Source organism: Giraffa tippelskirchi, chromosome 2 (genome assembly GCF_054371585.1).
Source record: "Giraffa tippelskirchi isolate mGirTip1 chromosome 2, T2T-mGirTip1v1.2.pri, whole genome shotgun sequence".
Lineage (NCBI taxonomy): Eukaryota > Metazoa > Chordata > Mammalia > Artiodactyla > Giraffidae > Giraffa > Giraffa tippelskirchi.
In genome coordinates this window covers 173188440-173214863 of record NC_137276.1, presented here as the reverse complement: position 1 = coordinate 173214863, position 26424 = coordinate 173188440, and the positions used below count along the sequence as shown (strand labels likewise).

The following is a 26424-nucleotide window of genomic DNA, read 5'->3' as shown; positions in this document are numbered from 1 at the left end:
TATTATATATTATTTGGAGAAAAAGAGATCTTCAGTGTCTGAATTCACAATGGCAGCCCGTCTTCCTACACGTATAATAATTCAAGAAGTGTAGGATATCAAGTGAGTTCAAGGACTAAGGGATTGGGTTGACAGCTGTCATTTCTAGTTGTTTCAACCAAAACCCAATTTAAATTCCCAAATGCAGCTTAGCTTTTCCACATTCTAGTTTTTTAATTTGTAAACTGGGATTTAAAGTGTTTACCCTTTTTGGAGCATATTTAACAATTTCCAATGACATTAGAGCACAGTAATTTGTATTTGTAAAGAGATATGGGACTTTGGATGAAAACAATTATAAAACTAAAAAATACTAGTATTCCTCTATATCATGAGACAACCTTAAACAAACAAATAAACAAAAAATAGGACAATGCCACAATCTATCAAGAAATCACAGGTACATTAAGCTTTCACCTTAACAACAACAGTATGTTTTTTTCCTGTGGTTTTCAAGCAGAGTTTACTTTAGTAAATATTAAAAAAAATATATCGAATATATTAAGTCAACATTTTTGTACATAGAGACATGTGGGTTTTTTCTTTTTCTTCCTTGAAAGATGGGATTAGACTGAGCAGCGGTAGCTGTCTGAAGCTCAAATTCCCTGCCTCCCAGAATGGGTACTTGTAATTAAAAGCTTAGCTCTCCTTATCCTTCCAGTTTCCCAGGCGAAAAGTCAAAGCCTGCATTTAATTGCATATATATGTGTGCATGTTTCTAACACAAAGCTCCAAAGAGAAGCAGTGCTTAGGAGGCAAGAAGGCTATGCACAGATATTTGACACAGAGTCAAAAATAAAAGAGAACAGAGGAAAAGGGATGATGTGACAACAGAAATGTGGTACTCTGTTCCCTTCTGGTTTGTTACCAGCCAGAATAGGCAGTGCTTGTGGTTTGGCATTTCTATTTAGATAAGCAGCAAAAACACACCAATCCAAGCATGCTGAATTTGCCTGATGATTTGCCATAAGCATCTGGTTGGCATATTTAATCAGAGTTCAGTCAGCACTCTGACTGATTAGAATGTGGCAGAATCATTCTGCTGAGAGAAAGCCAGCCCTGAGCGTACCCAGTGGAGCCTCTCTGTAGCCGAGAAGTCAGGCTCGGGGGTTTATCATGAGGATGGCCATTCAGGGATCAAGATGCTGACCAACCTACCGGGATGGCAGGATGCAAAGCCCAAGAACTCTGGGCCAGAGGCCAAAGTGCTTTCTAGTTTTTGGTTTTGCTTTTTTTTCAAGTTTCCAATAGCAGCTAATAAACAGGATCTAGGTGGTCAGGGCACAGTAGTAATGGTCACGGGAGGACTGGAAATTAAATAGCACAAATTCAGTTTTTGAGAGGGTTGGACAGCACTCATTTTAAAATATGGAACTTTTTGACTGGCTACACAGACCATACCATGATCAACAGCAGCAAATTGAACTCAGTGATGAGCCTTATCCTGGACTGAAAAACAAAGCCCGAGGATTACAGAGCAGAAAAGGAGGTCAGGATTATCTAGAATCACAGTGTCCAGTGAAGACAAGTCCTTAGGAAGCTACTGCTTAATAAAAGCAAATGAATTCTCCCAGTATGAATGGAGAAACTCCGTCCTGGAAGGGAGAAGTGACCTGACGACGCTGAAGTGTTAGACAGTGCATCATCACAGCTAAAATCCAGCTTCTTTCCAAGGATACAGCACTTAACACTGTTCTCTGCTACCTAACCCTGCAGAGCAATATGGAGATTTCCTGGGGCAGAGAGTCAAGTACGTGCGGGTGCTGAGGTCAATGGGAGTCAGCAGGCCCAAGCAGGCTTTTATGAGACTGTTACTGACAGTGCAAGAATGACAAAGCAGTCACTCTTTGTATCAAGACAACTGTGAAAAATGCTCTGGTCATTCCTATTTGTGTGGCAATTGCAATTGGGGTTTTCTATGGTGTACAGAAAAGATGCTATTCAACAGGCTGAACCACTGGGGAACAGAGTTAAAAACACTGGTAACTAGGGGTCACTGGGGTGGAATGTGCCTTTGGAGACCAGAGTGACAGAGCACTCACTCTGTGCCACAGTGACCAGCACAAACTGGCCTCCCAGGTTGGATATCTTAATTCCATTTTCGGTCTCTCAGACATTACATGATCCTTAGAGGTCTGGCCTGATTGACCTCTGGCCAAATTGCTGAAGTAAGTAACCTATGTCCCCTCTCAGGGTCTTAACCCTCATCTAAACATTCATCTCACTGAGGCTCTTGCACGCAACTAATTCCTCTAAGGCATTTGCTGATAAGACTGAGGTATTACCATTTACCGGGGTCCATATTCCCTCCTTACCTCCCTCTCTTCCTTCCTTCCAAATGGCACGCATTCAACATGTCAGTTTTTTAATAGGCAAGGACATGAATCTATGATTGAGGACATTCACGGAAAGACAGAACGAGTGAGAACAAAAAGATGTAGAGCAGTATAGTCCTTTTACCGCTCCTAAATCATACAATGGAGCTAAAAACCTCCTTAAGTTTAGCCCCAGCCTATGGCACTAAAAAGGGAAGCCGTACACCAAGGCCCAGCAAACAACTGGTTTATTTCTTCAGGTGAGGAAATGAAAAAAATTTGCATTGGACTTAAAGCAGAGGAACAAAGGAAGCTGGCTCCAGTAAATCACCAAATGAGACGGGGTCCTTCCTTCCTTCACAGCACCACGGTTTAGACAGCAAAGCATCCTGTTAAGATGCTCTAAACCCAAAACCTCACTCATCTCCTCTTGTGAAACTTTTATATGGCTTTATAGAAAGCAATTTCTTTTTTTTTTTTTTAATACTAACTCTCACTTTAAGTTCTGATGAAACCCTAGTTTTCTATCTCATCTCAGAAGTTCCTGCTTCAGAAAATCATCTTTGTTATTCTGTTTTCTCTCATTCTGTTAAGAACTAGATCTTGTCTCTGAGTATTCTGTCCAGCTCTCTATAGTATATTCTCTGCTGCACAAGGACACACTATTCCTCTATTTCCAGGGAACATAAGACCACAGGTTTATTGATTTATAGTTGTTTAGCTAGTGTCTCCTAGCAACTGTTTAAGATACAGAGAGAAAGAGGTTTTCAACTCATAGAATCCCTTATTACACAAAATAATATAGAACTTTAAGTCCTTTCTTTGAGCAAATAAAAAGGAAATAACATCAAACATTAGAAAGAGGTTGAGGGAAATAAAGAACAAGAGTAGGGCTGGAAGGTCTCCCTCACCTAAGCTCTGTATGGGTTTCTCTCCTTTTGTTGTATGTGTGTCCTGATGGCTGTGTTATATAGAAACATGGCTATTCTTCTGTTGTCTGTGTAGAATCAGGGCATTGATTGATTAAGGTCAGGGAAAAAACTATCAAGTGCTGGGGAGGGGTCCTGAATTTGTTAATAATACATGTTGGCCTGTCCTGATCTATACTTTAGAGAGTCTAGGTAAAGAGAAACATAGTGTTGAGTGCTGGCTATTAAGATGAAGAAAAGACCCAAGAAAGAACAAGTTTTTTTGGAAGAAATTAAGCAGTAACCCAAGAAAGTAAGATATGGTTTTTCAATCACATTATCTCCACCGGAGATTCTAAGATTATTATTATTTGTGGTTCATGTACAGACTCTAGAGAATCCATGAGTTTTATTAATATACAAACTTTTTACAGGAGTGTTTATGTGTAGTTTAATCAGTAAGAAAATCCATGATTTATATTAGATTCACAAATGTCTATAATGGCACAACAATGAGACATGAACTCTCTGTTGAGTTTCCTTTAACAGTATGTTGCTTGATTATTCCAGACTTGCCTCAGTTATGGTACAGGCATTAAATGAAGGGTTATTTATTCAGGCTACTACCAGGATATTAAAAGAGAAATCAAGTCTCATGGGCATATTTTCAATAGTAGCATTAACAGTGAGAAAATCTGTGGGGAAGGTGGTCCTTAGAGGCAAAGTGTCATTGAATAGTTCAGTTCCTCTTTCTCTGTAGTAAAGTATCTCAACAGTGCTGGCCATAGAGGTGTGAATGTTACCTTTACCCCAAATGGTGTTTTTTTGATAATAAGGACTAAAGACTTTTGTACACAATGATATCCACTGAACTACATGTAAATTATATGCAAATGAAAGGCCGATTGGCACTAGTGGGCTTCTTGTAACAGATATCATGATTTTTAAATAATAGATCCAAACTATAAATACACGTATCCTGCTTTATCCTTACCTCTTATCCTACCTCCACAAAGAGATAGTAATGAAAGGCAAACTGAAGAGGCACATGTTGGACCATCAAGGAAGCACACGTCTTGGAGTTCCTTGGTTTACTCAATATATTAATACATTACAGCTGTCATGCTTATCTCGCAGGATAGTTATAAGAGCCAAATGTTCAGTGAATGTGAAAGCATTTTCCAAACACCAAAGGGTGTTTCATTATCACTGTGTATATATATATATATATATATATATGTATATCAGTGCCTGATCCATTAAGCATTCCCCTAGTGAAAAGGAAAAAATGGCCCAAGCATCAGGCAGTATGAAAAACTGAATTGTAACTCTAAATATGTGTTCTCTTAGGTCCAACGATTCAATGAAAATATAATACAAAATTATATATCCGAATATAACCAGATTTATATTAGTTATATTTTTAAGAAGGTTCATGAGTGTTGTTTATAAGAACATAAAACTTAAATAGTTAGTTCCTTACATACAAATCTTTAAGTTGCAAACTTTCAAAGATGCAAATTTGTGTGCCAGCCACTGTATGTCAGCTGTTGTACTACACTACTGTGGTTTTTAAAGTACTGATGTTGTTTAGTCACTAAGTTGTATCCAACACTTTTGTGACCCCATGGGCTGTGGCCTGCCAGGCTCCTCTGTCCAAGGGATTTCCCAGGCAAGAATACTGGAGTGGGTTTCCATTTCCTTTACCAGGGACTCTTACCAGCCCAGGGATCGAATTCACGTCTCCTGCATTACAGGCAAATTCTTTACTGCTGAGCCACTAGGGAAGCCCTCAAGATACTGCACTATAAGATTGAATTTTTTGTTTTTTGTGTTTATTTGATTTTTATGTATTATTTGTGTGAAAAGTATGAAAAACCTATTATAGTACAATACTGTAGCTGATCCTGTCAGCTGAGTACCTAGGCAACTTTGATGAACTTAGAAATGCACTCTTGTATGGTACAAACCAAACTCATTTGTATACAGGGCACTTGCTGTAACCGAAATACTCCTTAATAACAGAAATGTTTGAATAAATAATGATATTAACATACAGTAGAAATCTATGCAGCCATTAAAAAGGATGATGTAGTTCTATGTTGATACAGAAATCTCTGGATGAGAAAGAGTACCCTCTTTAAGGTTTTTAGCTCCTCAAAGGCCCAAACAACTAGGCCCAAAATAGTTCCTACTGACTACTGTCAAGATTCAACCATGAAAAAAAAAATAGTAACTATGTATGGTGATGGATGTTAACTGGATTACTGTGGTGAGCATTTTGCAAGATACACAAATGTCATATTATTACATTGTACACTTGAAACTAACAAAGTTACGTCAATTCTACATCAGTTAAAAAAAAAAAAATTGGACATGAAAAGGCAAAGCAGTGCAAGGGTACACATCACCCGCTTCACATTTGCCTGGCAGCCACAGTACTTATCAGCAGCATTAAAGCAAGCATCTCCCATAGTCCATCAAATTTCCAATGGCTCAATGGGTAAAGAATCTGCCTGCAATGCAGGAGACACAGGAGATGTGAGTTCAATCCCTGGGTCAGGAAGATCTCCTGGAGAAGGTAAATGGCAACCATTCCAGTATTCTTACTTCAATTAAGCACAATGAAGTCAACATTTTTCCTTCTTTCTTTCCCTTCCCCTTTCTGCCTACTTATTTTCCCGATGCCAGGCACATTCTCTTTATGCTTTTACATCATAGAAAAGCAAAGCTGTTTGCTGGAAAGATTGGAGAGTCATATATTAACAAGTTTCTCTTACTTAAGACTTATATTCCAATTCCTACCATATCAATGTAGAGGGTATGGAGGGAATAAAGAAGTTACATATTTTGAGACAGCTCTTAAGGTAAGTTCCTTTTTATGTAAATTTCAAAATTACCTTTTCTCCCTTATTAAAAATTATCCCTCTTTCATTTAAAATTACCCTCTTTTTCTCCCTCATTTTTTTTTCAGATGCTAAAGCCAAAGCACAATAAAGTTGCGGAATTTCTTAAAGTCACAAAATAAGACACGGCATGGCCTTTTTTGATCTTAGATCTATATGCCTCCAAAGCCAAAGTAATTCAGCAATGTCTATTACTTATTGAATGACATGCCAATCACTATATTAGGTGCAGGTAATATACAGCCATGGTCTTTGCTTTCAAGAACTTCACACCCTAGAAAGATAATCTGTGAGGGAAAACTGTGACACAATAATTTGGCCAGATTCCTTACACAATCTTCTACAATAATTTGGGAGTAGCAGTACTTGTCTTGTTACAAGATTTTTATTTTACAAACACACAAACTCAGGAAAAAAGCAAAGAAATTCTCTGAGATCACAAATCTGGCCTTTGGATCGGGAGGCCCTAAGCTAAGCAATGCATGTAAACTCAGATTATTTGAACAACTTTACACTGCATGTAAATTATTGTGCTAGTTTGTTTTTTAAGGTAAATGTCCATAAATCTGATATTAATATTCACTTACCTAAAATTCACAATATGATCTAAGGAAGTAGGTTTGAAGTGCTGCCTCTTCTATTTTTTTTTTTTTTTAAAGAAGCAAACCTTTAATCAGAGGAAATTTGGAGATTCAGGCAATGTGTTTTAACTGAGGCAGTAAACACATTAACCAACAATTAGACATATAAACACAATTTTCAAGTAGGGTCATGGCAGTATGGACCATGCTTACTATACTGCTATAGATTAGTTATAATAAGTCCTCATTGCAAATATGTGGCTTGGATTTCATGGTCATTCACATTACAGAAAAATGCTACTTATTTATGTGTGTCTATCTTAAATAACAGAATAAAATATAAGGAATGGATAATTGTGTCATATTTAGCTATATTTTAAACGATGTCAATTTCTTTTATTTTTGTGGTGATATTTTTGCATTTTTGTACCTGCTATCCAAGTAACCTTGATGAGAAGATATGAGATTTATAAATATGGGAAAGACATTCATTCTCATCTATGTATAAGTGAACAACTAGACATGGAAAAAGAATAAGGAAATAAAACCTAGAGGTACTCATCATTTTCTTTTTCAAGGTTTATTGTACAGAGATGAAATACAAATGAAGAGGGGGACCTGGGTAGCACCCTCCCCTCCTGGATTTGTAGCTACCTTGCACATCTGCCTGTCATGTCATCCAGGGGTCCCCACTGTGAAAGCTCTGGACTGAATATTAATGGTACTCAAAACCCAAGTCCATTGCCTTTTCTTTTGCTTCTAAGTTGTGAATACATTAGCATCTCTGGCTGACTGAGTATCCATCAGCAACCTCAAAATACATCCAAGGCTTAAATTAAAACATAAAAAGGTGCTTTCAAATGCTATGTCGACAATGTTGCCCATATGAATGGAATATTAGAAGTGGCACTTGGAAATATTATTCAATATTTCATTTCTCCCTTAAATGTACGGTGTCTGTCAGAATGAAAGCTGCTGACTTTTGCTTAGATTTCTTACCATTCACCAAGGGCAGCATGGAGCCTGACACAGGAATCAACATAGACCGAGAAAGCACCAGAAAGGGTAGAAGAGTTTCACAGCTGCTTTAAGATAAACTCTTTACTTACTTCATAGCACTTCCTAAATCTAAACTGCTAGCATGATGTCTCTAACTGCTCGGTGTCAGTGCATTGTCAAAACAAAGGGTACTGCTTGGTATCTTTTTAATTTGCAGCTTTCTAGTGGTAGGCTGCAGTCCATGGCGTCGCTAAGAGTCAGACACGACTGAGCGACTTCACTTTCCCTTTTCCCTTTCATGCACTGGAGAAGGAAATGGCAACCCACGCCAGTGTTCTTGCCTGGAGAATCCCAGGGACGGGGGAGCCTGGTGGGCTGCAGTCTATGGGGTCGCACAGAGTCGGACACGACTGAAGCAACTTAGCAGCAGCAGCAGCAGCAGTGCTATTTGAGAGTTGGGATGCTTTTAATAGTATACAGTCATTTTGCCATAACAAACTAGTTTTAATTTCATGCCAGGAGTATGCAGAGTGTAAACAGGGGAAATGTGCCTTGGGTGCTCATGGACTCTGGGGACTGACATTCGGCAGGATAGTGGTTTAATCACCAGTCTCTGAGTCAGCAGTCTATCAGACTAGTGACTTTCCAACTTCCAACCATTAGTTTGCCTAGCTTTTACAAAGGCAGAGAGGAAAGAGGGGTATGTGCTGCAGGATGATTTATTGGAGTTGTAATGCTGGAACAGCACAAAAACCCCATAAATATTCTTCTTAATGTTTTACTTTATATGACAGCCTGCGAGTGATGTATTGTCTGACAATTTTCAAGATGGCTATATAAACACATTTTTTGCTGCCGCCTAATATATGATGAAGTCTCCACAGGCTAATATATGGAACCGGGGTGTGTTCTAGATGCACAGTCCTGATAATAGAGATTTCTAAATCTAAAAAATCTATCTTGACTTTGTACTATGGGTTTCTTCTCAGCATCTCAAAAGCAAAAAAAAAAAAATGTGAAAGCAAGAAGAAAACCGTCAACAGTGCGACATGACATGTGTTTCCATTCTTACGAGAATGATTTTCTACATAAACACAACTCACAGCATTAAAATCTCTTTTCTCATCTCTATGAGGCCCTATACGTAGCTAATGTTTTGATAGTGCCTTTTAAACAAGATATTTCAAATTAGATAAATGATGAATGTTTCTTGGTAAAGCGGTCAAAGTCACTAAAAATATAACAACCTTGCAAAAAGACTCCTAGTACCCACTGAAATGAGACACTGGAACACAAACCAGTATTTATTATTCTGTTTCTGAAAACTGGCCAGAGTCTGACACTCTACATAACTTCCTCCTGAACCATACTATGCCTTGTAGCAAAGGAGTGGGGAGGAGGAAGCTATCTGGAAATAAGGAAATTTAGGCTCGGAGGAATAATCCTAAGGTAGATGTCATAATTCCAAGGGAAGAGAGTTTGAAGTCCAAATTGCTAGATTCAGAATAACACTAGCAATCTGCTAGGTTTAGGTGAGGTTTCCATAAGGTCTGATTTAACAGAAGAGAAACAAAGGAGGACAAAAGAGGGACTGACTTGATCCCTAGCAATAGGTAAAGGAACTGAGTTGTACTGGCAAGGGGTTTCCCTGGGGTTTAAGCGGGGCAACAGCCAGTGACTAAGGCTGTTGGGAATAGGAGCTAGACCTGGAAGAAGAGATCTGCAGGAGCTAGAAGTAGGCAACTGGGCTTGGGCTTGGAGGTCGTTGCAAGGGGCCGGGAAGGGCGAGCAGCTCAGGGGCATGGAATGAAATGCAGAAGGAAGAGAGGGAAGTGTGAACAGATAAAGCAAGCAGAGCTTGGTGCTGATGCAGTCCTTGGGAGAAAAGGGACACCTGGTATAGGGCTACAGACTAATGTTCTTATTCCTGCCGGTAGAGAATTAGTTTCTAATATACCACCAGGCCTGAATCTTAATGATTCAGGAATTAGGCAAAGCAGAGCAATCTTTCGGGAGCTCTTCAGGAACCACAGCTGGGAGTACAGTGGCAGGAACTAACAAAGAAGTCCATACATAGCGGGGATCTTTTTTTTTTTAGGATATTTTAAATAAATGGGAGAATCCATTTAAAGAGACATTCATTACTTCAAGAATACATAAAAGTTAACTATTTAGAGGAAGAGAATTTGTACAGATGTATGTTTTGGTCACTTGCAAATAAACATAGGAAGCCCTGGTGGCTCAGTGGTAAAGAATCTGTTTTCAATGAAGGAGATGTGGGTTTGATCCCTGGGTCTGCAAGATCCCCTGGAGAAGGAAATGGCAACCCACTCCAGTATTCTTGCCTGGAAAATCCCATGGACAGGGGCCTGGTGGCCTACAGTCCATAGGGTTGCAAAAGAATCAGACATGATTTACAGACTAAACAACAACAACAAAAATAAGTGTATAAGCCACATGCCCAAGAATTATTCTACAGGGTATAGTATGCATTCAGTCTGGTCTGACCACACTTTGAAAGGAAATGTGCTTCTAAAGCAAGGCCTCAATTCTGCTATCAGTATGGAAAGAAATGTAGTATTATGACTACTTCCTTACTAGGAAACTAAAAACTTGGGAGAGGAGGGCGTGGAAGCATGAATAACATGGTCGTTAAGGTCCCTTCCAACCTTAAAGCCTTTGATTCTATGACTCGTTCTTTCATGTAGCACACTGACGCTATTGAGGGCTGTATCTCTAAGAAAGAGTAGAATTCCATCTGCACAAGGACTATTTTGGAGAGGAGAGAAATTCTCAATGCTTGTTTGCTTCCTGAATGTTATTATCCAGTACTGAGGAGCCTGCAATTCCCCAGTCCCTCTACCAATCCAGACCATTCACCTGTCGGGGAGATGGTAGAGTTTACTGAAAAGAAAACAAACTGCTCTAATACCAAATCAGATGAATTCTGTATTCATCTATACTCATTGAATCTGGAAAGGCAGAAGTTGGAAAGCCTGGAGTATAGCAACTGAGCCTGATTTGGTCACAATGCTTCCTAATCCCATCTAACACTGCTCAAATTAACATGGCATCATTTCTCTTCATGAAAATGAGCTCACTTTCTCAAAGGCCTTTGAAGAGAAAAAAGATGACTTTTCCAGCAGCAAAACTGACAAACACTACATAGGCACTGCTGATTTTTATTTACTGGGTCAATTAAATATTCTTTAAGAAATTCTTGAATATTCTATAACTAGTTTGATAGATGTTCTCATTTTATATATAGTCTCAGCTCAATAACCATTGATTGAGCCAAAGAGATGAAACTAGAAGCAAATAAGTATCTATTCTCATGGCACTTACCATCCATCCCTCTACTGTTCAATACAGTAGTCAGTAGCCAAATGTGGCTACTGATCACTTGAAATGTGACTGGTCTGTATTGAGATTTAATGTAATGTTAAATACACATCAGCTTTCAAAGATTTGGTATGAAAAAAATAGAAGATGAGACTTGTCATTAATTTTTTAATTTTTTATGTAGATTACACATCGAATGATAGTATTTTGGATACATTGAGATAAAAACACACTAAAATATATTTCTTACTTTTAAACATTTCTTAATGTGGCTAACAGAAGATTTTAACTTACACATGTGGTTCACAGTAGTGGTTTACACAATATTTTTATTGGATGGAACTCATCTATAACCTGACAGAGATACAACCAGTAAACTGAAAACCTCTGAGACAAATGTGTGTGTGTGTGTGTTAGTTGCTTAGTCGTGTCCGACTCTTTGTGACCCCATGGGCTGTAGCCTACCAGGCTCCTCCATCCATGGAATTTTCCAGGCAAGAGTATGGAGTGGGTGAGACAAACGTGGCAAGTGCTAAAAAGAGGCCACGAGTGAAACATGGAAACCTGGAAAGACCATAAGCCATAAGCGATTTTGCCCAGCTCCCTACTCTTCAAATCGATACATTACTGGGAATCTATGTCTAACTTTCTTTCCTTCCTGCTGCTACAAATAATTAACTAGCCTCCTGTCTAAGGCCAGCACTTTGTTGTGCTTTCCTTGCCTTTCGGAGACCTACTCAACAAGAGTATTTTTAATTTTGATCTTTTCTACTGGACCTTTCTCTGTATGTCTTTCATAACTTGAAACATTTTTTTTTTCCAACCTATGTTTACCTTTAGCTACCTTTGTCCTTCTTTCTACTCCTTCAGAGCCAGTTTCCTTATAACAGTTCTTACTTACAGTGTCATTTTGCCTCCCACTCACATCTCAGTTCAAGGCAGTGTTGCTCTGCCACCCATGGGTCTGCTGAAGATTCTTTTGCCAGTGTTCCCCATGATTTTCTTTTGGCTAAATCCAAAAGGCACTTCTCATTCTTTATCTTACACAATTTCTTAGGAGCATTAAATTCCTGTTGATCACACCTTGTCTTATTGCTTGCTGATGTGCTATCACATTTCTGGTTTTTTTCCTCCCACTTCTCTGGCCATTTCTGCTTAGACTTCTTGACCATTCCTTAAATACTGGTATTTTTCAGGGTTATGGGCCTTCCTGGTGCCGCATACTGTAAAGAATCTGCCTGCAATGCAGGAGACCCAGGTTTGATCCCTGGGTCACGAAGTCCCCTGAAGAAAGGGATGGCTACCCACTTCAGTATCCTTGCCTGGAGAATTCTGTGGACAGAGGGGCCTGGCAGGCTATGGTCCATGAGGTCACAAAGAGTCAGATACAACTGAGTGGCTAACCCTAATACTTTCAGGGTTTTGCTTTAAGTTCTCACTTTTGCATATTCATCTCGGGTGATATTGCACTCTGTTACTGAGTTACCGACCATCAGTTTATTGAAGATGACCAAATCTAAATTTTCAAATTATCTCTCTCCCTTTTCTTGTTCTGTAAGTCCAATGTCCTATTGGATAAACTTTCCTATCATAACAGGATAGCTCAATCATAACTATTATGTCTTTACTCTCCTCCCAGTATCAGCTTTCATCACTTCTTTGATTTGTTCTATGCTCAGATCATTGGGGAGTTCTGTGTATTGCTTAAATATTCTCTGCCTTTTCTCACCCTTAGGCCTTCACATATCTTTTCCATCTGTATCGAGCCTTCTTCCCTTTTCCTTATTCATCATCCTGACGTGTGGCGAATTTTTATTCCAGTGTTAGCTTAGATGTCAGTTTTGCTCAGAATTCTTCCTTCATTGCTCGGGCCTTGGCTAAGTTCAATTTCCATGGGTCACCATAGAAACCTGTGGTTCCTCCATATACCTTTGCACACTGTTGTGCTTGTCTTTCACCTCTCCCTCGGCTTAGAAATCCTAAAGGCAGGAAACTCCTACTGATAAATTATTCATCATGTATTTCTAGCAACTAATGCTGTCCCTAACTAACATATGGTAACTCATCAATAAAAGTGTATTGTCTATGCAAAGAAGTATACAACTTCAGATGGACAGAATGAATGGGTTTCTGGCAGAAATAGCATTAGAGCTGGATCTTGATAGACGGTGAAATTTTATCAGCTGAGATGTTATTTTACATAGTAGAAATAACAAAAGTAACTGGCAAAATAGTGATAGAAATGTAGGAAACATATTATAGGCCAGTTGGGAAGCAGATCAAATATATGTGGAAGGTATAGTATAAGGGAAGATTAGAAAGAACTTTTGTTATGAAAGAACTTGAATGCCAGGCCAAACTTGTACTTCATTTTTGAGTGAATGAAGGTTAACAGGAGATCATAAAATCTTTTTGAGAAGGAATGAAATGATTGGTGATGTTTACCAAAAAAAGTAGCAGTATTTGTAGGATGAATAAGAGTAAACATTTTGATATTTTAATAATACTAAAAGTTAAAATTTCTTACTATAAAATATTTGGAGTGATGTAAAGTAGAAAGAAAAGAAAAAATGAGTGGGTGATAAGAGAAACAAGGAAAAGGCTTACCATCTGAATGAGGGCAGGCAAGTAGAAACAATTGAAATCAAGCCAAAATAGGCCTTGACTATAAGCCTTAATTATCTTTGAGCATAAATGATCACTAGGAACCTCGTAATCCTGCTAATGTGTAAATATGGCCACATGTGCTTGTGAAAGCAAATACCAAGGCTGGTACATAAGTAACTCCTACAGTTGCATCAGCAGAGATAGGAGGAATTTTTTTTTAATCATTTTGAGGCATAGAGATCGGTCCAGAAGAGTAAGCTAAGTACCATTTTTATCTAGGCATTTGGACTAGATTGATGGATTCTCAGAAATTAGGAAGTGTTGGTCTTTCTCCCTTGATGAAGGAAGGGAAAGATGAAATGGCATCATCAAGGACAAACCATTTCCTCTATATCCTCTTGAAAATCAAGCCATTATGTAGGATGGTACATAAGAATTACTAGTTTGAATAAGAACAGTGTAGAATGGCAAATGGAAGAGACTGTCAAGGGTCATTCAAAAACTTTACTTTTCTCAGTTAAAAAGTTGGGCTATCCTTTTTGAAAAAAACATGCATTACGTATGCTTCAATTCCTCTATTCCTCTCAATATGTTTACCTATAAGAAGCCACCTCTCCATTCTAATGAGGTAAAGGGGCTTCTGGCTCTTAAATAGAAAGGTAGACAAGAAGAGAGAAAGCCCAAGCACATATTTAATTACTTTGTTCTTAATTTCAAATCAGCTATTTCGATATACAGATGATAAAGACCATTCTAGGAGGGCATTCTCCTGTAAGCTAGTGACATGAGACGTGAGAAGCCAAAGACATGTTAGGCAGCCACAGAGCCTCTGTTCTCAGGCTCATTCTATTTCTGTCCCACAGGTTTTGTGATCAGGGGGAGCTAACACTTTTATAACTGCATAATATTTAAGATCCATTTAGATTTGACATTTTTTGGTGGGAAAGGAAGGTTTGGTCATTGTCATGGGTTCTGGGCACAAAGCTTCTAAAATCCTTGGAATTTCCCAAATGATACAAGTGTCTTTTTTATTCAGGAGCCCCTGGGGTCATATCTGGGATTAAACTGATGATACTCGTGGTGGCCCCCACACAGCTTCAGGGTGTGACCACGCACAAGAAGAAGACCAACTGCATGATTAGAGAGTTGGGATTTTGATCCAGCCTGGCCTCTGGGGGAAAGAAGGCTGGATATTGAGTTCAACCATAAAATCAATTATTTAATCAAGTGTGTTTATTCAATAAAACCCCAATATTCAAGGAGGATGATCACCCTGATTTCATGAAGAAAGGGCCATTGAAGCTCTGCATTTGGGCCCTCTCAAATGTTTCCCAGTATGTCTCTTCATTCGACTGGCCCCAATTTGCATCCTTTATAATAAAACTCTAATATAACCACAACACTCTCCTGAGTTCTGTGTGATATTACAGCGGATTACTGAAACTGAGGGCGTCCTAAGAACCCCTGAATTTTTTGCCCATAAGTCAGAAGTGTGAGGCTGGAAAGCCCTTATGTGCAGCTGGCATCTGAAGTCAGGATAGCCCTGCTGGAGATGACAGCCTTAAACCTGTGAAATCTGACACTAACTCTGAGTGTTTAGTGCTGGAACTGAATTGCAGTACATCAGCTGGTGTCAGAATAAACAATATTTCCTTGTGCAAGGTCAGAGATAATTAATGCCAAAAAGAGGATGGAACCATTCTTTAACTCAACTTTTAGAACATATACTTGAAGAGAAGTATGATTGGCATAAGACTGCTAAATTCTAACAAGTTTGGGTGAAAGGCATGAATCTGGTGGTTTTTCTGACCTTAGTGAATTATAAAGAAAAAGAGTATCATGGCAGCTTTGTAATCTTGTCGCCCTTTTAGTCCTCAAAAAGGTTACTCGTTGTTAGTGCAAGCATTAGAAATATGTTAAGTAGACTATGGGTTAAGCTTGTCCCATATAGCATCTCATTTGTATCTCACAGAGAATTTGAGACTGGTAACAGGAAGCTATACTTGACATCTGGTAAATACTTCCATTTTCTCTCTCATATAAAATCCGCTGAATCATATTTCAAATTTGCAAGGCTTCATTCTCATTCTGCCCGGAGCCTTTGGGTGGAGGAAGGGAAAGAGAGAGGGGGACAGGGATGAGCACGGTATTAGGTTCCTACTCTCATGCTACCTACCTCTCCAAAGGCTCCTACATCAAACAGCAGGGAGTGATGAGAGACAAAAAAGCACCATCAGGTCTCCCTCTCTACTAAAGAAGTTTAGACTTTCAACATGATGAATTCTCTTTGATAAGAGAATAAAGAGAAGTGTTGTCTCTAGAGGAAGCTGCTGGGGTTCCCATGGTCTTCACAATAGGCAAAGCCCCAGCCACCTGCCTCTCCTGTCTCCTCCTTGTTTTGTCTCTTGCACATGGCTAAAATGAAAGACACAGATGTCCGATCCTACTCAAATATTTTCTTTTAAACTACAGAGATAGACTGCTACCTCCCTCCATTTGAAGGATTGAGCTTTTGGGAGAAAAGAAACCACAAAAGGACATTTTCGTTAGAGGCTGCTGAATAATGAGGCCATGAAGTATGAACGGGACATGTGGTCCTTTTAAAGCATCATCAGAAGGATCAGTGCAGTAGTCATTCAGCCATTTGCCCAAAGGAGCAAACATCAGGTCCTCCAGTGACACCGTGCTCTTTCTTCTTTCCTTCTTTCTCTAACGTTTTGATTAAATATTTAATCTTTAAAAGTTATGTCAGGAGCTTGAGAAAAATTAATCTTGGGCCAGTCAGTATTAGATTTTTGAGTGAGAAAATGAGTTCCCCTGCCTGCTTCTGGTTCCAGCAGGATCATGAGTGATTTCAGTGCTTTACAGGAAAATTGCTTGTATCCTGAGAGCTGAACTGTCCTTGGAATCCCAGTTAGTGTCACTTTAAGATTAATGGAATCCTAAAAAAATGGAAATTTAGAATTTAAATCATCTGGCTGCCTTTTTGCTCTGCAAGTAGAGCTATTGTTTGAAAAATTTGACCCATTTCAGTTTTCCTGTTCTTCCTTCAGCCTCTTTTTGTGCAGAGAAACAATTCCAGATACATGCAGATAAATTCACACATCCTAGCCAGCCAAGGTCTGCTGGAAACTACATTCACACTCTCATCCTTTACCCATTAAGTTTCAAAACATTTACAGCATTTGTGAAGTCACAGTTCCTAGATTCTTGTTTGTACTGGAAAACTCCAATGCCTGTCTTGTATACATATTAAAACTTATGATTACATCATTTTATTGGGTGAAAAATTGATTGTGGCTATATATATATCAGAATGTCCAATGATGGAAATTCAAGGCTCAGACTAAAATTCCACAGAGTGGCCAGAGTCTCTATGCATGTCAGGTTGATGTTATCTGTGTGCTCTTTCCAGTCTGCACAATATTTATGTATTTTATTCTGGATGGTATCCATGCTGATGATTGGGAGTCATTAAAAGAGACATGACAACTGATTTTAGTCTTTACCTGTGCTCAGACACATGCTCCCGCACAGAGACATTGGCCATTCCTTAGTCTTTACCCTAAGTCATAGTTCTCTCTTCTCCTGTATGGTGATGACAGCCCATCATTAAAGTGTCAGACAGATCTAGTCCTTCATTGCTCACTTCTTAGTCAGTGATTTTTGGTATGGTAATATTGGATATGTCTTATCACAATTTTTCAGTTTCTTCATGTGTGAAAATTAGGATAATGATGCCTACTTTGAAATATTATTGGATGAATTAAACAAAAAGTTATATTTAAACGCTCAGCATAAAGTGTGACCCATAACAAGGCCTAAAAACACGCTAGATTCCTACTCATGAAGAAGGGTCACAAAGCCTAAAGCATCATCTGAAAAAAGAAGGAAACATTTAGAACATTTGAGCCAAGGTCAGGAATGTATTCCATTGTGTATGAACTTGTCCTAAATCTTCAACTCCTCATCCAAAAAGTTATAAAACTGTTCCCTGGATAGCCATTCAAAAGGGAAAGAGTGGGGAAGAAAGGAAATAAGTGTGCTCCTCCCTCTTCTAGGACACTGTCATTTTGGTTTAAATATCATCATTTGCATATTTTTTATCTGAACTGAGAAAGGCCGCTTTCTTATACCTAATCACCAGGAGGCAGCAGGCAGCAGTCTTGGAAGCTTTTATCAATATGCCAATTTTTATTTTAGCTTATAATTTAAAAAGTGAAAGTAAAGTGACATAGATGTATCATTTCAAAGATGATTTTAAACATATTAAAAAGTTCCCTCTCTGTGTGTCTCTTGTGAGACTTGGTAGGAGGAGAAAAAACATGGAAATTCAGTAGAAAACTAAAATGAGAAATAACCAGGATCCAGAGAAGGAAAAAGTAGCAATATCGACCACCCCACTTCCTGCATTTATCAAAATTATCAGCATGGCAAAGGAACATAAAGGTAGATGAAGCAATAAAAAAATAACAGGGAAGCAGCATAGACCAGGAAGGGGAACACGTGTAAACCCATGGCTGATTCATATCAATGTATGGCAAAAACTATTACAATATTGTAAAGTAATTAGCCCCCAACTAAAATAAATAAATTTATAAAAAAAAAAAAAAAAATAACAGGGAGGCAGCATAGACTGGAAAAGATAAAACATCATCAATATCCCTATTGCTTTAGTTAAAACTATCATTGTGTCAAATGTTTGCTAAACTTTAGTGTATACAGAGATAAACTGGGCATTAGAAAATTGCATAGAAATGACTTCAATCTGCTTTTTTTGGGAGCAAATACTTCCAATGTGAATAATAATAATATTAATAATAATATATTTAGTTTAAAGTATAACAGAAAATATTTATTTGAAAGTTGAATTTGAAGTACGTTCTTGGAACTTTAATGGAGTGAGATGGAAGTGAGATGCTCTTTCACCTAAAAAAACATATGTTAGAATGAATACATCTAACCACAATGTCCATTTTTTCTACAATCTGTACATATGTGTTCAGAGCGACAAGGCAGAATTTCCTCTTCACTTTACTTCCTTGTGTCCTCCCTTCATCACTCCTTGAGTAAGAGGTGTCTTTGGTAAGACAGAGTAGGAGTCAGACATATTTAAGCATAATAACACATCAAAGTCATGCTATGTGAGTTGGCCAGTATTAACAAGAGGAAGATGCCTTTGTCCATAGATATACTGCTCTGAGGAAAAGATCTTTCAGAAATATCACCAAAGTTGCACAATAAAAAATCGACACTCCCTTCCAGGACAATCTTATAGACACAAACACCTTGGGATGTGCTTTCTTGGGTGGAGCCAGCACAGGTTGGCAGAACTGGGGAATCAAAACAAATGACCAAGGCAAACATGAAGGGGTATATAAAAAGAAAGGATGGTCCAAGAAGACACTGTGGATGCCCTTTGTCCCAGTGGAAAAATTAGAAGGAAAGGAAGGGAAGATTTTCCCACATCTTCAGGTCTCTCTACCAGCCCAAATCTAACTCTATTCTTATCTGGCTCCATGTCTTAGTTTAAACTGCTCCAGCTTCACAGCTTCAGTGGTATGCCCCTTTCTGGCTGCTATTTTTAAATTGCCTGTTAATGTGATTTAAAAATGGTAAGTTTCCCGTACTTACCCTTTAAATGTTGGTGTTTCTCAAAGTTTGGTCTGGTTTCTTCTGTTTTTATTACTCTTAGAAACTTCACAGGACAGTTCTTTCTAATCGCATGGTATCAATTGCCAACTATATGCAGATGACTAACACACACACACACACACACACACACACACAGAGGCACACAACACCAGATGTCTCCTGTGCTCTAGGCATGAATATCCAACTGGCTAATTAAGCACTTATACACATGCACTTCTGAAAAATCAGTGTGTCAAAGCTAAATTCTTCCCTCAACAAATTTACTTCTACTTATCATGATTCCAGCAATTGCTCAAGTATGATATTTAGTTGTTATCCTTGACTCTACTCACTTTGCAACCCCCTCAATCCAATCAATAACTCAATCTCATAGAATCTAGCTCATAAATCTCTTAAATCTTTCTACTTCCTTCCATTTTTACTGTCACCAATGTCATTCAAGGCAACATCATAGTTCACCATGAACACTACAATACCCTCCTAACTGGTCTCCTAAGGACTGTGTTAGTCTCCCCAAATCCATTTTCTACTTTGTAGTTAGAGCAGTATTTTAAAAACAATTTCACATGGCACTTCCCTTTGTTTTCTTTCAAATGTAGTTCAATCTCCACCGCACACACCTCCCGATACACACACTACTGCCCTGCTCACTTTTCCAGCTCTGTCTCTAGCTTCTCCTTCACTAGCAATCCATTCAAGCCATAATAAATGCATTCCACCTCTTCAAAAACCCATGTAGTCTTTTCGTTTGTTTGTTTAATGGGAATACTCTTCCCCTCTCAGCTGCTATTAGTGTAGTATTCAAAAATGATAAAGCTTATCCAGAGGAGACACACAAATGACCAAAAGGTACATGAAAAGGTGCTCAATATCACTAATAATAAAGGGAATACAGATCCATAACACAAGATATCACCCCGCACTTGTCAGAATGGCTATTATCAAAAAAGACAAGAGATAACATATGTTGGTGAGGCTGTGGAGAAAAGAGAACGCTTGTGTAGCTTTTTTGGGAATGCAAATTGGTGCAGTCACAATGGAAAATAGTATGGGGGTTACTCAAAAAGTTAAAACTAGAACTACCATTTGATCCAGTAACCTCACTTCTGGGTAAATGGCCAAAGGAAATGAAAATAGGATGATCTTGAAAAAATATCTCTAGTCCTTTGTTCACTGCAGAATTATTCACAGTTGACAGGACATGGAAACAACTTACATGTCTATCAAAAGATGAATAGATAAAGATTATGTGAGGTGTGTGTGTGTGTGTGTGTGTCCGCCCTGGGATTTTTTTCAGCCGTAGAAAGAAGGACATCCTGCCATTTGCAATATGAATAGACCTTGAGGGTATAAGTGAACTTAGTCAGATGGAGGAAGATAAACCCAGTATGATATCATTTATATGTGAAATCTCAAAAAGCAAAACTCATAGAAGCAGAGAGTAGAATGCTGGTTACCAGGGGTGTGGGAGTAGGGGAACTGGGGAGATAATGGTCAAGAGCACAAACCTCCAGTCTGTAAGATGAGTAAATTTTGGAGATCGAACATACAATATAGTGATTGTAGTTAATAACACTATTTGTATTATATATTTTAAAGTTATTGAAAGTAAACCCTAAATGTTGTCACCACAGAAAAGAAACAGTAATGTGATGTGATACAAGTATTAGCGGGCTTCCCCAATGGCTTAGTGGTAAAGAATCCACCTGCAATGCAGGAGACATAGGAGATGCAGATTTGATCCCTGGGTCAGGAATATCCCCTGGAGGAGGAAATGGCAATCCACTCCAATATTCTTGCCTGGGAAATCCAGTCCATGGGGTCGCAAAGAGTCGGACATGAATGATGGATTGACAGGTATCAGCTAAAGCTATGGTGTTCATCTTGTGACATATAAATGTATCAGATCAACACATTTTACACCTTAAGCTAATATAATTTTATATATCAATCATATCTCAATAAAGCTTGGAAAAATGATGTTTAGAGATGAGCCTTGGTTCTGGCCCTTGCTAAATATGCGATTCTCTACAAATGTACTGGTCCTTTGTGAACCTCAGTTTCCTCTTGAATTATTCAAAATGATTAGTAGCTATCTTAGCAGCATCTATCTCATGGCATAACATTAATAGAGTAAGTATTTAGTATTATAATTTACAATTAATATCACTGAACTTCCATTTTTGTGACTGTCAGTGAAGGACAATGCTATGGAGTAGTTTAATCAATGTGAAGATTAAAATACATAATGTATATTAAAAATGTTCTATAGACTTCACATATTATAATTCTTGCTATTCAATATACATAACAATATTAGCTATTACTAATTTCTCTGTATTATATTAAACAAATAATATTTACTCAATAAATAGTCCTAAATAGATTTATGAATTAAAGAGAAATACGTTACTTGTCAATATCCTACAGCCAAAAACTACCAGAAACATGTGCACTAGAAAAAATCTGGATTTATCAATTCATTCTAACAAAAGAATAATGCTATGAGGATCTATGAGGTGTTTTAGTGAGCGTGTCAGTAAGGACTTGTTGTAAGAACCAGGCTTGTATTGGGTGATTTGGGGAAGATTTAAACAAATAGAGCTCACTTAGAACTAGATGCTATGGCCCAGATGGTAAAGAATCTCCCTGTAATGCAAAAGATCTGGGTTCAATCCCTGGGTCAGGATGATCTGCTGGAGAAGGAATGGCAACGCACTCCAGTATTTTTGCCTGGAGAATTCCAAGGACAGAGGAGCCTGGTGGGCTATAGCTCATGGGTTGCAAAGGGTTGGACACTACTGAGCGACTAACACTTTCACTTTTCAGAACTAGATGTCAGGAAGTAGTTGATTTGTTTAATCAAATGTCCTTTTATCATCGCATTAAAAGTATTCACAGGGGCTGGTGAGCCCAGGGCCCCTGGCGACTGCTGCCTGTGTGAGGGCGCTCGTGGCCTAGTGTGCTGTGGCTTCGGGGAAAGTGGAGGCACGAGCCCTCCTTACTCTTTGCTGTGAGTTTCCTGATCGACTCCAGCATCATGATTACTTCCCAGATACTTTTCTTTGGATTTGGGTAGCTTTTTTTCATGTGACAGCTGTTTAAGGACTACGAGGTGCGTCAGTATGTGGTACAGGTGATCTTCTCTGTGACTTTAGCATTTTCTTGCACCATGTTTGAGCTCATCATCTTTGAAATCTTAGGAGTATTGAATAGCAGCTCCCGTTATTTTCACTGGAAAATGAACCTGTGTGTAAATTTGTTGATCCTGGTTTTCATGGTGCCTTTTTACATTGGCTATTTTATTGTGAGCAACATCCGACTACTATATAAACAGCGACTGCTTTTTTCCTGTCTCTTATTGTTGATCTTTATGTATTTCTTCTGGAAACTAGGAGATCCATTTCCCATTCTCAGCCCCAAACACGGAGGTATCAGATGCTGGTTTGGGAACAGACTTCTATCATTTTAGAGCAGGAGTTTTGACTTTAGGGATCTTATCCATAGAACAACTCATCAGCCGGGTAGGTGTGACTGGAGTGACTCTCATGGCTCTTCTTTCTGGATTTGGTGCTGTCAACTGTCTGTACACTTACATGTCCTACTTCCTCAGGAATGTGACTGACACAGATATTCTAGCCCTGCAACAGCAACTGCTCCAAACTATGGATATGATCATAAGCAAAAAGAAAAGGATGGCAATGACACAGAGGACTATGTTCCAGAAGGGGGAGGTGCACAACAAACCATCAGGATTCTGGGGGATGATAAAGAGCATTACCACTTCAGCACCAGGAAGTGAAAGATAATGACACCTACCTCATGGGATTGTTGTGAATGATAGAAGATAAAATCTGTAAAGAACTGAAGAAGCAGGAAGCGGATGCTTTGGAAGAACTAAGCAGGCAACTTTTTCTGGAAACAGCTGATCTATATGCTACCAAAGAGAGAATAGAATACTCCAAAACTTTCAAAGGGAAATACTTTAATTTTTTGGGTTACTTCTTCTCTATTTTTTTTTTGTTGTTGTTTTCATTAGTGGTTTTTGCCATACATTGACATGAATCAGCCATGGGTTTACATGTGTTCCCCATCCTGAACCCCCCTCCCACCTGCCTCCCCATCCCATCCCTCTGGGTCATCCCATTGCCCCAGCCCTGAGTATTTGTTTCATGCATTGAACCTGGAATGGTGTTCTGTTTCACATATGATAATATGTTTCAATGCCATTCTCTCAGAACGTCCCACCCTCACCTTCTTCCTCAGAGTCCTTAAGACTGTTCTATGCATCTGTGTCTCTTATTCTGTCTCGCATATAGGGTTATCGTTACCATCTTTCAAATTCCATATATATGCATTAGTATACTGTATTGGTGTTTTTCTTTCTGGCTTACTTCACTCTGTATAATGGGCTCCAGTTTCATCCATCTCAATAGAACTGATTCAAATGTATTCTTTTTAATGGCTGAGTAATATTCCATTGTGTATATGACTTCTTCTCTATTTACTGTGTTTGGAAAATTTTAATGGCAACCATCAATATCATTTTTGACCGAGTTAGGAAAACGGATCCAGTTACAAGAGGTATTGAAATCACTGTGAATTATCTGGGGATCAAATTTGATGTGAAGTTCTGGCCCCAACACATTTCCTTTATTCTGGTCGGAATAATCATAGTAACATCTATCAGAGGACTGCTGATCACTCTTACCAAGTTCTTTTATGCCATCTCCAGCAGTAAGTCCTCCAATGTCATTGTCCTGCTATTAGCTCAGATAATGGGCATGTACTTCATCTCATCTGGGCTGCTGATCTGAATGAGCATGCCTCTAGAATACTGCACCATCATCACCGAAGTCCTTGCAGAGCTGCAGTTCAACTTCTATCACTGTTGGTTTGATGTCATCTTCCTGGTCAGTGCTCTCTCCAGCATACTCTTCCTCTATCTGGCCCACAAACAGGCACCAGAGATGCATATGGCACCTTGAATTCATGCCTGTTACAGACTGCTACAGGCCAGTGGTTTCCGAATTTGGATACAAGAAGGAAAAACTGGAGGGGCCAGGGCCTAACATTTTTAAAACAACATAGTGCTGTGGTAGCATATTCTACCTGTAGCTTATGCCTTCCTCCTCAGATGATACTGTAATCATGAGTAGCTTCAGCTTCTCATTTGTATGAGAGAGAGAAGTAACTCAAGCTAGCACTCAACCAAGAGCACCCTGTTTGGGTTTGAGGCTGGTGGAGTATGCCAGGTGGTGGGGCTAAATGGAGCCAAGAAACTAAAGGGAGAAAATACACTGGAACTCTGGGGTAAGTGAACTGTAAGGTAGCTGGTTAAACACATGAGATTTTGTTTAAATCAAGGATCCCGTGGAGAAGGTTATGACTTTCCCTTGAGATTGACTATCATTAAAATCAGAGATTGTTAACAATAAAAAAAAGTATTCACAAGAACACATACATTGTGTACTGTTTTCATCTTGCTTTACAAAGAGATGCAGTGGGGCACAGAGAAGGCTTCATTAAATAATAATTTAAGAGCTAGAAACACAAAATACCTTTTAAAATGATTCAGTTAAAATAATTATGTTGTATTTTCTGTTGAAAACAATATTGATATTCATACACTGCTCTATATCACTTTTATCACAATAAAATTGGAAAAAAACAATACCAATAAAAATTACTTGCACAATTAAAACACTATAAAAGTTAGGTTAAAGATGGCAGAATAGGGACCATTATCTGTTCTCCATAGAGCCACCTGGAAGCTGTAACACAAATGAAAAGTAGAGAAGGAAACTCCACCTTCTCTGAAATTAGCAGATGGCAACAATTTCAGACAAGATAGGGCACATTCAGGGTGGCATGGCCATAGATGAGAGCAACAATTTCAAACAAAACTTATGAAGAATAGTTCATAGATGCAGATTTAGGACCAAACCATGGAGGTTTACTGTAGCTGATCTAGCATTCTATAAATTCCAAGTCTATAGACTCCAAAAATGCTACAGCATTTTTCAGAAGCAGTTGGCATGACCCTGAAGATCAAACAGCAATCTCTCATTGGAATATCTCACATGTGGGTGCCAAGAGGATCTGGGATCCCTCTTCTGAGGACTGAGGGAAGCAAAAAGCATCTAGACAACACTCCAATTGTTGGTATACTCCATCTCTTCAAGAGACAGGTAGGATGAGTTTCAGGTTGGAATGTGTACAAACAAAAGATGGGTAAGAGGCAGCTAAAAACAGCTGGGTAAATGCTACACCACCACACAGAAGGCCTGTGCATCTATCAAGCTTGATTGGGAGCATGTGCATCTCCTGCTGATGAAGGAGGTCGAACATAAAAGAATGAAGCCATGCCATAATGGCAGAGAACTTGGTAGATTCAATGAGAATAAAATGGTCTGAGACAACCTACCTGAATTGAAGATTTTATGTTCCTAAATTATTCTGCCCACCACACTATTTTTTAAACAAACACTTGCTTTATAAAATAATAATTACAAAAACATTATGTATTCTATCCAAGGGATATGAAGAAAGCTGTGCTTGAAAGAATATTTGCATAATTAAATTCTTACATCTTTAAAAAGAAAGAATGAAAATATATGGATTAATTATTCAACTCAAGAAATTAGAGCAAAAAAATACAATTTACAGAAACAAAAGGGATGTATTAATAAAGATAAAAGTCAAATAAAATTAATAAATTGAAAACTACAACAATAATAATTCCAAGGACCACTTTTCTGAGGAAAAAAATATCATGGATATGATGCTAATTAACCTAGACAATAAGAGAAAAAATCATAGAAATTCAAAATTACAAGGATGGAGAACCACCCAGATATATCAGACACTGAAAATTATATAAAAAACATAATAAGAGGCTTTTTATTAAATGTATATGGCTACTTGCAACACTTGGATGCAAGATAAAACTGATGCAGAATAAGAGCAGTAACAAAAAAGAAAAGAAATGATACACATACCATCAAAAGAGGATAAAATGGCAACTTACAGAGTGAGAGAAGATATTTGTAATACATTTGTAACAAAGGGT

The 26424-nt window shown here is 38.4% G+C and overlaps 1 protein-coding gene and 1 pseudogene across 5 annotated transcripts in view; one reads left to right on the top strand and one right to left on the bottom strand.

Annotated features, from left to right (window-relative positions):
- The window catches only part of LSAMP (limbic system associated membrane protein), a 1066465-nt gene that overhangs the window by 894515 nt on the left and 145526 nt on the right, over positions 1-26424 (bottom strand). The gene's annotated exons all lie outside the window — the stretch shown is intronic.
- Positions 22401-24340, top strand: LOC145539465 (Golgi pH regulator-like; annotated as a pseudogene).